Source organism: Armigeres subalbatus, chromosome 1 (assembly GCF_024139115.2).
Source record: "Armigeres subalbatus isolate Guangzhou_Male chromosome 1, GZ_Asu_2, whole genome shotgun sequence".
NCBI lineage: Eukaryota > Metazoa > Arthropoda > Insecta > Diptera > Culicidae > Armigeres > Armigeres subalbatus.
The window spans coordinates 50,808,559-50,819,617 of record NC_085139.1 but is presented as its reverse complement, the minus strand read 5'-3'; positions in this window follow the sequence as shown (position 1 = coordinate 50,819,617).

The window sequence follows — 11,059 nt, the reverse complement described above, 5'->3', positions numbered from 1 at the left end:
TTTTTAGTAGTCATCCTCATCATGATTTTCATCAACATTTTATGTCGTTTCCAGCCGTTTCCCTTTTTCTCAGCAAGATTTCTGACAGCTGCCGCAGCCAAATTCCCTTTTTTTGCAGGCGGTTTAAAAAGGATTTTTAAATACTCTTATAACAGGTTTATAGTGGTTATCTAGAAAGGGCCACTTCGTCATATTTTACACTTTTAGTGGTCACCAAAAGGTTGTCATGTAGTATTGGGTTTTATTGTTAGATCTTATAAATTGATCTTGAAAACCATCCCTAGAGCGGAATAAAACTTGAAATGTTACTTGGGACGTGTGCTGTTCTCAGTATATACTCCGACTTCATGTCTTAGCAGTGGCTTAGCCAGAAAATTTGTCTGGGGGTGGGTCATTTGGCGGAAAGGACCATTAGTCCGAAAAGGTCATTAAGCCGAAAGGGTCATTATTCCGAAAGGGTCATTTGGCCGAAAGGGGCAATGACCGAAAGGGTCGATTGGCCGAAAGGGTCATTGAGCCGAAAGGGTCATTTGGCCGAAAGGATCATTTGACCGGAAGGGACGATTGGCTGAAAGGGTCATTTGGCCGAAAGGGTCATTTGGCCGAAAGGGTCATTTGGCCGAAAAGGTCATTTGACCGAAAGGATCAATTGGCCAACTGGGTCATTTGGTCGACAAAGTCGTTTGGCCGAAAGGGTCATTGGGCCGAAAGGGTTATGTGGCCGAAAGAGTCGATTGGCTGAAAGGGTCATTTGGCCGAAAGGGTCATTTGGTCGAAATGGTTGTTTGGCCGAAAAGGTCATTCGGCCGAAAGGGTCATTTGGCCGAAAGGGTCATTTAGCCGAAAGGGTCATTCGGCCGAAAGGGTCATTTGGCCGAAAAGGTCATTTGACCGAAAGGATTGATTGGCCGACTGGGTCATTTGGCCGAAAGGGTCATTTGGCCGAAAAGGTCATTTGACCGAAAGGATCAATTGGCCGACTGGGTCATTTGGTCGAAAAGGTCGTTTGGCCGAAAGGGTCATTTGGCCGAAAGGGTTATGTGGCCGAAAGGGTCAATGACCGAAAGGGTCGGTTGGCTTAAAACGTCATTTGGCCGAAAGGCTCATTTAGCCGAAAGGGTCATTTGGTCGAAAAGGTCATTTGACCGAAAGGATCAATTGGCCGACTGGGTCATTTGGTCGAAAAGGTCGTTTGGCCGAAAAGTTCGTTTGGCCGAAAGGGTCATTCGGCCGAAAGGGTCATTTGGCCGAAAGGGCCAATTTGACCGAAAATGTCATTAGGCCAAAAGGGTAGTTTGGCCGAATATGATATTTAGCAGAAAAATACATTAGGCCGAATAGGTCATTTGGCCGAATAGTGATTTTAAAAGTGAGAAATTAGGAGTAATAAGAGAGATGTCTCACTTCACACTCCTCATTTATCTCTTCTCGCTGTAAAAAAATGAAGAGCGCGAAGTGAGACGTCTCACTTCTCACTCCTAATTTCTCAAATCTCACTGTAAAAAAGGAGCGCGAAGTGACTAGAGAGATGTTACACTACTCACTTTGCGCTTCTCACTTTTTACAGTTCCATTGCTTGACACGGTGAGCCATTGCGTTCCAGGGTTACTGACAAAACATCGTTTTTTTTGCCAAAAAACCTCTCTTAAAACAATTTTGGGAATCGCTGCAACGCATTCATTTATTTATTTTTTCTCAGACTAATGTCGGTGTTGGGAAATGAATGAGTATGAGGATGAATGAATCTATGCGCAGAGTCTCGTGATCCACAAGCTACAAGCTGAAATAGACATTTATTCGTTACCAAACCGAGTTACAATTCTGGAGTTCAAACTTACAATTTCAGTGTGCATAAACCGAATACAAGAAATGTTCCAGTACAATACGTTTTTTAGAATACTATCTAACTGTGAATAAAGAGAAATTCAGCATGTACAGCAATACCCTAACGAAACTTTAGTGCTTTCTACTGATTTCAGAACGAATTAAGATTGAAGTCTTAAAATAGTTATTTTAACGGATTATTATGATGCACCTCCATTCATAATTCACCCGTAGCAATCGCACCCGTTCCTATTCTACAAAACTATCAATTATACTAATTAAATTTTTAATTCTAACTATTTACAGAGAGTTGGAAGATACTCTCTTGTCCAACGCTTCCAAAACGAATCCAAGCATTTCTGCATTTCCTTCCAAGATCCTTTCAAAAGTGTCACATCGGTTGTGGTCTGCACGATAGGTAGTCGCACTCTACAAAAATCACCCAATAAAAAATGATCCGGAGTTAGAACCATCTGCTCGCTTGAGTCCAGTGGTAGATAAGTGAGAGGCCTGCTGTTGACGATTGCTTCTGCTTCCACCAGGAAGGTCTGCAGTGTTTCTTCATCAAGTGTATGTTGTCCATTTTGAAGGAAAGATAGAGCCACCTTTACTGATCTTATCGTTCTCTCCCACGCACCACCGCCATGTGTGGAGTGCCTGGCGGAATAAACTTCAATTTAGTTTCTGTGCTGGTAAGTTCTGCAGCATCATCGTCAACCTTCATGATCAGCGTAACTATGCATGAGCCCAAAACTCATCTACCTATCAGAGAATGCGTTCTATCGGCGCTGCACACAAAGTCGCAGAATTCCTACTAGACGCTCACTATCTCGAGTATACTGCGCTGCACAAGGAGGTTTTGCCTTACTAGTATACAAAGTATACGTAAAGGCTATATGTTCACTCCAAAAACCATTTTTTATAGGAGGCCCGGAGACCCATAGTGTTATATATTGACCTCGCTTCAAATTGATGTGTTTGTACATTGTTGGGCGTTGCTCTGATTCGGATGTAATTAATTAAATACTCGAGGAGCGCTACGAAAACCCCAGAGTAATTGTAGACATTCATTGATAGAAGTATGAAAAAATGTGCAAACAATCTCACAAAGAACTAAGGGAATTAGTTTATTCTTGCACACGACACATTGAGGGTTTGAAATTTAAGAAAAAACAGGTCTAATTGTTAATCAAATTTTGATTTCTTGCCTTAATCCAAACACCCGTAAATTGTGAGAACGAACTCTTGCCCATGGGGAACAACCAGACCTTGACGATAACTTAGAATTATTTAAAGAACAGTGCCAAGTGCTAGAAAGGTGTGAAACCGATCACCAAATTCTCCTGAAATCAGTGCCAGGCAAACTTCCCCAGTGCTCGGATAAGCCTACAAGTGCGTGAAAATTCACACCACTACTCCAGACTGGAAGTCCGTCGCTTGCAATATTTGTTCTAAAATGCATTTTAAGTATCAGTGCCCAGAATTCCGAAAACTGTCTATTTCCAACCGCGTTGCTAAAGTGAAGGAAGTGAGTCTCTGCTTCAATTGTTTGCGTCACGGACATCGATCAGTCGTCTGCTCATCGAAAAGACCATCGACAAGCTATCAACATTGGATCGGCATTTTGCGTTGACTATCACCGTCGTCGTTACATCAGATCCGCCATCTTGCTGCTGGCGTTCTGTCTGGACGCTCGTTTCTCTCCAACCTTTCTGGTTGAGGTGATGGCTGTGCCCATCAGTGTACGTGAACTGCAAAAATAGGCCTTTTCATGTGACACTGCACTTGTTTACAACCGCTGAACAGCTCTGCGAACCTGAAGCAGTCACATTCATAGAAGTTTCTGTCAATTGAAGATAAAATCAGCTGATTTTAAAAGTCTCGTGAACAGGCCTTTTGTTTGGCAGGTAAATATAGTAAATATACCCAAGCAGCACAAGTTGGACAAAAATTGTTGCTGCAACTTGATCGTGACTTAATCTGGTCTCATTTGAGTTACATTAACGTATGAGGAACATGTGTGCTGCTAGGGTAGCTAGGCTACGATTTATTTTAACTAGCAAGGGTCCAAGCTTTGGGTCTCCAGTAGCCTTGCAAGCAAAGGCGAAATGAGGAAATGCTACTACAGGGTTTCTGCAAATTATCCGTACAACAAGACAGGTTTAATTTTTTTTAAATAAATTAAAGAACCAGCATGCATTTCATGTTATTATAATAGGACCACATAAACCAAGCTGAATTAGTTCACATTAAAATGAACCCTGTATCCTGAGTTGTACGCCTTCGATCGTGTTGGAAAAAAATCACGATGGCCGCACGTTTCTATACAGATACTTTTCACACATTTCTGACGATTGTGACATGATTTAAAATGTCTCGATAATATGTTCGGTGTTTTGATGGCTGTTGATTTCAAGATGGACCATACCGAATGATAAATTCAATCCAAATCGGGTGAGTGGGAAGGCAATTCCTTTTTGTTCGGAAAACCGGAAAAAAGGCATTCACAAAGACTTATTTTTTTTATACATGAAATGACGCTCAGAATATACATCTGTTACAGCCTGCTGAGTTGTTATGCCCATATAGCTACCGATTCAGTCCATTATTGTCTGTTTTTGCTTTGAAGAAGCAAACTATCAAAATCTGTACGAATAATTTGCAGACACCCTGTAGAATACTAAGTTGACAAGCAGGAAAAGTTTCAGTTGGAATGTAGAAGAAGAAGAAGAAGAAAAAGAAGAAGAAGAAGAAGAAGAAAAAACAACAAGAAGAAGAAGAAGAATCAAGGGTTCAAAATAGTCGAGACCACAAAACGTGAAAGGACGCACATAAGGAGGGTGTCAGGTCATTAGGCCGAAGGCCGTTAGGCCGAAGGCCATTTGGTCGAAGGTCATTAGGCCGAAGGCCTTTAGGCTGAATTAGCAAAAAGAAACAAAAAGTGAAAATGAGAAGTTCATTCTTCACCTTAGCCCTTCTTCCTTCTCCCAGCTTGGATCTTTCTTCTACTATCTGTCTTCTTTTTCATTCTTCCTTCTTTCTTCCTTCATTCTTCTTTATTTGTTCTTCCTTCTTCCTTCTTCCTCTTCCTTCTTCCTCTTACTTCTTCCTCTTACTTCTTCCTCTTCCTTCTTCCTCTTCCTTCTTCCTCTTCCTTCTTCCTTTTCCTTCTTGCTTCTTCCTCCTTTTTTTTTTTCACAATTTCTACTTTCTTCTTCTTTTTTTCTACTTTCTCACTTCTTCTTTCTTCGTTCTTCTTTTATCCTTCTTCTATTATCTTTCTTTCTCTTTCTTTCTTTCTCGTTGCTTCTTTCTTTCTGTTGTTTTTTCATTTCTTCTTGTTTCTTCCTCCTCATTAATTCCTTCTTTCTTCCTCCTTTTACCTTCTTCAATTTTCCTTCTTCCTTCTTCCTCCTTCCCTCAGCCTTATGCATTCTTCCTTTCTTCCTTCTTCCTTCTTCTTTCTTCTTCTTTTTTCGCTTCTTCCTTCTCCATTTTTCTTGCTTCTTTCTTTGAATGAAGTTCATTTTTCTTTGTTCTTCTTCCTTCCTCTTCCTTTTTTTCTTTTTCTTTTTTCCCCACCCTTCTTCTTTCTTCCTTTTTTTTATCCTTCTTTCTTTTTCTTTCTTTCTTGTTGCTTCTTTCTTTCTATTGTTTTTTTCTTTCTTCCTCCTTCCTTCTCAATTATTCCTTCTTTCTTCCCCCTTTTTTCTTCTTCATTTTTCCTACATAATTCTTCCTCCTTCTCTCATCCTTCTTCCTTCTTACTTCCTCCCTCTTTCTTCTTTCTTCTTTCTTCTTTCGTCTTCCATCTTCCATCTTCCTTCTTCCTTCTTCCTTCTTCTTTCTTCCTTCTTCTTTCTTCCTTCTTCCTTCTTCCTTCTACCTTCTTTCTTCTTCTTTCTTCCTTCTTCCTTCTTCCTTCTTCCTTTTTCTTTCTTCCTTCTTCTTTTTTCTCCTTTCTAACGTTTTTCCCTTATTTGTCCCGTCTTCCTTCTTGCTTCTTTTTCTCCCTTTTTTCCTTCTGCTTTCTTACTTCTTCCTTCTTCTTTTTCCCTTCTTCCTTCTTCCCGTCTTTCTTCTTTCTTCTTCCTTCTTCCTTCTTTATTCTTCCCGTCTTCCTTCTTTCTTCTTTCTTCCTTCTTCCTTCTTCCTTCCTCCTTCTTCCTTCTTCCTCTTCCTGCTTTCTTCTTTATTCTTCCTTCTTCCTTTTACCTTCTTCCTTCTTCCTTCATCCTTCTTTCTTTTTCCTTCTTCCTTCTTCCTTATTCCTTTTTCCTTCTTCCTTCTCCCTTCTCCCTTCTTCCTTCTTTCTTCTTCCTTCTTCCTTCTTCCTTCTTCCTTCTTCCTTCTGCCTTCTTTTTTCTTCCTTCTTCCTTCTTCTTTCTTCCTTCTTGTTGTTGATTATTTGTTAAAGTAATTAACTCGTCTATATATGATTCCCATTGCACTACGCGAAAAAAATGCTCCTCTGATTTCTGTAGTTCTTCTTTTGTTAGATGATAGTTGATTCAAAAGTATGAGATGGCTAATGTCGTTACTGTTCGCGTGACTAACATCTAGGTTACTTCGACCTGGCAGCCAAAGTACCGGTACTACAAGTGTCAAACCGATGTTGATGATGAAACCAAACATGCACTACAACATGGTGCATAAATTATGGCCAGTTAATGCTTGTTGAAGCATAATTTGGTAAAATAATTTTAATGACTACAGCGCCACTAGCGTTCTAGTACTTTTGCTTCTACTTAGATGATCGACGTTTCTTTCTCCCCGCGTCATTGATCTTCGACAATTATCCACAAATCGATACACTCGAGCCATTACACACCGTAGAGTAGAGTGGGGCAAGAGTACGCATTTAGTTTTCAATCGATCATGTGGCCCTTATGAAGCAAGCTTCTGCATATCAAATCAGTGTCGATGATTCATATACTCTTCCTTTATGTTACCCAGGGGAAAAAATATTGAAATTATTGAGATTCGTTTTAGTAGAACCCTTATTGGAAGACAAGTAAAAACGCACTCTTAACCCACCAGTGGTATAAGTGGGCGCATCGGGTGGGGTAAGAGTACGCATTAATCCAATCATGTGCTATAAGTATATATTATCACAAATAAGAGTTAATAACATTTAATTGATGTTTATTGAGCATATATTAGGGAATATTTAAAGATTACGTAACTCTTAAAGGGGGAAGGGGGTGCACTTTCATTCGAAAAACCATTGTTTTTTATATATACAAAAAACTACAGAGGTAAAAAGTCCACCAATCACGTAATTTGGCTATTTCATCACCCTCCCCCCCCTATCTTACACTATTTGTATGAATCCTCTAAAAATTATATGGATCGTCACACATCTCGCAACCCCTCCCAGATAAACGTTGCGTAATTTATGAATGTTTCTTTTGATTAAATGAAATTATCATTAAGATGAAATTGTGTTTTCGTACTATGTTTAGCTGTCCAAGTCCTAATACAATTTCATTATTTCGCTTCAGTGCTTTGTTCGCCAAGTCCTTCCTAACACCGAATTACTTCAACTTATCCTAAAAACTTGCGATAATTTCGAATTCTGTCCCTTTTTTCTTAGTTGTGAATCTTTACGCTTTGGAAGAAGTCTTATTTCGGCCGGAGATATGGGTTTGACATCATAACTTGAAGATTCATATGCGTACTCTTGCCCCACCGGTTCCTGCGTACTTTTACCCCACAGTCCCAAAAAATATTCAATTAATGGTTTTGACTTCTTGGAAAACCAATTGGATTGGTGTTCTGTACCATAAAGTACTCTATACAATAGGTTATCGAAATGGTATAATGTTCACCTGATTGAATGTATATATGGTAATGAAATACTAGTTGCGGAAATTCAATTATTTTTAGCAAAATGACCAAAAAGTTATCTAACACCATATCTCCCTTGTTGTTTATTAAAATCGTTTACAATTACACATGATAATAGTTGGCCAGAATACCTGTCAAACTGATGCAGTGCTGCTAGTTTATCTTTTTTTATTACTTCAAAAAATCTTACCCCACGCGCACTCTTGCCCCACTCTACTCTATCGTTCACCAGGAGGAGAACCTGTCAATATTCAGTAACTGCTCTGGCCCTCGTAGTCCCCGATGTGTGTAGCAGGCTCTTATCACTTCTAGTACTACACCTGGAGATTTCTTCTGTGGTCACTGATGTTCAGTATACTGCATAAATTCTACGGGTCCTTTATACCATGTACTATTCTTGTTGAAGAATGGTCCAGAACCCCATTCAAAAGCTTCGTCGGCTTTCGTTTTCGCTGCGATAAATGTAATCGCATTTATCGCTCGCTCGCATCTTCAAACGTGTGCAGCTCCTAACGTTGAATCTGAACTCATCTGCCTGTGTTCTTCAAACCACAAACCATTTTTCCAACGGTCTTTCAGACGCGCCATTACAATCCATTTTCCGACGGTCTTTGAGACGCGTCTTGTGGTTTTGCAAACCATTTTCCGACGGGGGTTCATTCAGGTGCTTTTCGTAGTGCTGCCACCACCTTTGGATCACCTCTCATCTGTCCGTAATAAGGTTCCCGTTTATGTCCTAACATATATCGGACTGTGGCACGTGGCCCTTACGTGAACGGATTAACTTCTCATAGAACTTTCGTGCGTTATTAGCGCGGTACAGTCTGTTCCGCGCCCGTTTGTATCGTGCTTCATACGCTTTCGTGCAATCTCGCCCATGCTGCATTATTTCTACACCGTCCAGAGTTTTAAACGCAGGAATACTGCAGCGATTTAGGTCGGATTCAATATTCGCACTGCGGTATGTGCGAACGTCCAGGATGTTTATTAGCCGTCGATTAGAACGTGGTCGATTTGGTTTTCCGTATCTTGGTTAGGTGATTTCCATGTGGCCTTGTGGATATACTTGCGGGAGAAGAAGGTGCTTCGGACTACCATTCCACGGGAGTCTGCGAAGTTTTGACGCTCCGCAGTGAGCATCCATCGTATGTCTGCTCCAGTAGAAATACTAGAATAAGAGATCGGCGAAGACGCCATCTTGTTTCCAATCGAACCGTCAAAAGCGGTTCCAATTCGACTTGTTTACTTTTTGCTTCCATAAGAAGCAAGCAAAAAGTTCAAGTGTTGCCAGTATAATTTAAACGATTTCATGCATTTTCATACGTTGCCATTTCGTCAGTTTTTCACTCCGCCGGTCTCTGGTTATAGGGTTGCTATGCTCCAGCTGTGCATAGAACGCATCTTTCTCCCTTCGTGTGGGCAGTGTATGTTGGTGATTCATTTACTTTAGATCCTTGCTAACGGCTTATAATAATGTCAGTAGTGAAATACAAAGACACATCATCTGTGGAAGTCGGGCCTACTACGGACTCCAGAAGAAACTGCGGTCAAAAAGATTCACACCCGCACCAAATGCAACACGTACAGAACGCTGATAAAGCCGGTGGTCCTCTACGGACATGAGACGTGAACAATGCTCGAGGAGGACTTACAAGCACTCAGGGTATTCTAGAGGCACATACTTAGTACCATCTTTGGCGGTGTGCAACAGTTTGTGACAGCGGATAATGCATTACGAGTTCGCACAACACTACGGCGAACCCAGTATTGAGAAGGTGACAAAAGCTGGTAGGATACGATGGACAAGGCATGTGATGCCGGACAGCAACCCCGAACAGATGGTGTTCGCTTCCGATCTGGCGGCACAAGAAGGAGGAGATCGCAGAAATGTGGCCTCGAACCGTGTTTTGAGGCGTCAATTTGTTGACTTAGTACTATCTGTTTGGATGAAACCCAGATAATTGAACGAAATTAATAAAAAAGTAATTGTCCCCAGTACTGGTAGTTTTCGTGACTGTCATGTGAAAGAGAAAACAGTTGCATTTTCATTTTCAAGAGACCAAATGAAAATGTAGCCGTCTCCCGGTCACCTGTCACATTACAAGCAATCAAGACGGGAACGTTGCTTTGTTTTGAAATCTAAACTTCTAAATAGTTTTAATAGATCTGTGCAAATAACGATGACTAGTCAATACAATGATTGCATTGTTTGTAATTGTCGAGTTAGAAGTAACATTATTGAAGAAGAAACAGCTTGTTTACAATAGTTTAATGCGCTTTCATGAAATAAAAATCCGTGTAAATTAGGCAGAATTCCTTTCATTGTTTATATTTTCTATGAAAGCGGGAGATAATAAAATGTAAATATCGCGTGATCTCTCTCAATGAAAATAAAAATCTCAGTACTGATTGTCCCATTGTGGAAATGAAATGCATAAGAGAAATAAGAAGAAGAAAAGCAGAACATATGTTGAACAAGATTTTATGCAAATTTGGTTGATTTGATTAGTAATTTTAACATACTAGATATTTTTTTTACTATATTAAACAGAACTCCTAGCATTAACACGATATTGACACGTCACCGTCGAACAAAAGATGAACACAAAAAAGTTAAGCAAGTGCAGAAACTTTAAAAATGTCAACTGTAATGGCAGTTGTTTCTCATATTTGAGCACTTTAATGCGCATTTCATGTCGGTGCTCGTAGAACACACTCCACAAACTGCCGGAATCGGAAACTGCCATACGATATTGACTCTTCGGTTTTCATGAACAAACAAACTGCGCTTTCCTCCTCCACAAACTTTATGACATCGCCTTTGACATTGTGTCTGGTTGGCCGGTGGTGCTTGCACAGAAGTTGTTTTGGGTTGAGCTCCAGTAACGTCGTCCCGGCTTGCATGTAGCTGCCGTAAACAGCAAACAAACGTGTCGGGGCAGAAATTGGATTCAACAGGGTTGAAAATTGATCTCCAGGCACTTTCTGTGAGTTGCTTAGTTGTGGCAGGACGGGATGATGCCTCTGGCTGACTGACTGACTGACTGGCAGGCTGACTATGATGGAAAGTGACGCAGAACGTGTAAAACCGGACAACCTTTATTTATGTTTCTCCTGAGCCCAGCTCCTCTGATACATTGGTGCTGTAGGTCACTAACGATGTGGAACTTGTTTCAATGGCAGATCGATAAGATGTGCACGATGCATAGGGAACGAGTTCATAATGTTGTCACTGAAAGTGAAAACCATATAAACAATTATAAATGGATTTGATTTAACTAGATTGAAAGATTGGAAACTAGATTTGTGCCAGAGTAATCCCTAAACATGTGTGTTTCATAAATAAGTCATATAGAATAGACTTAGTTATAAATTTTGTTTGAGA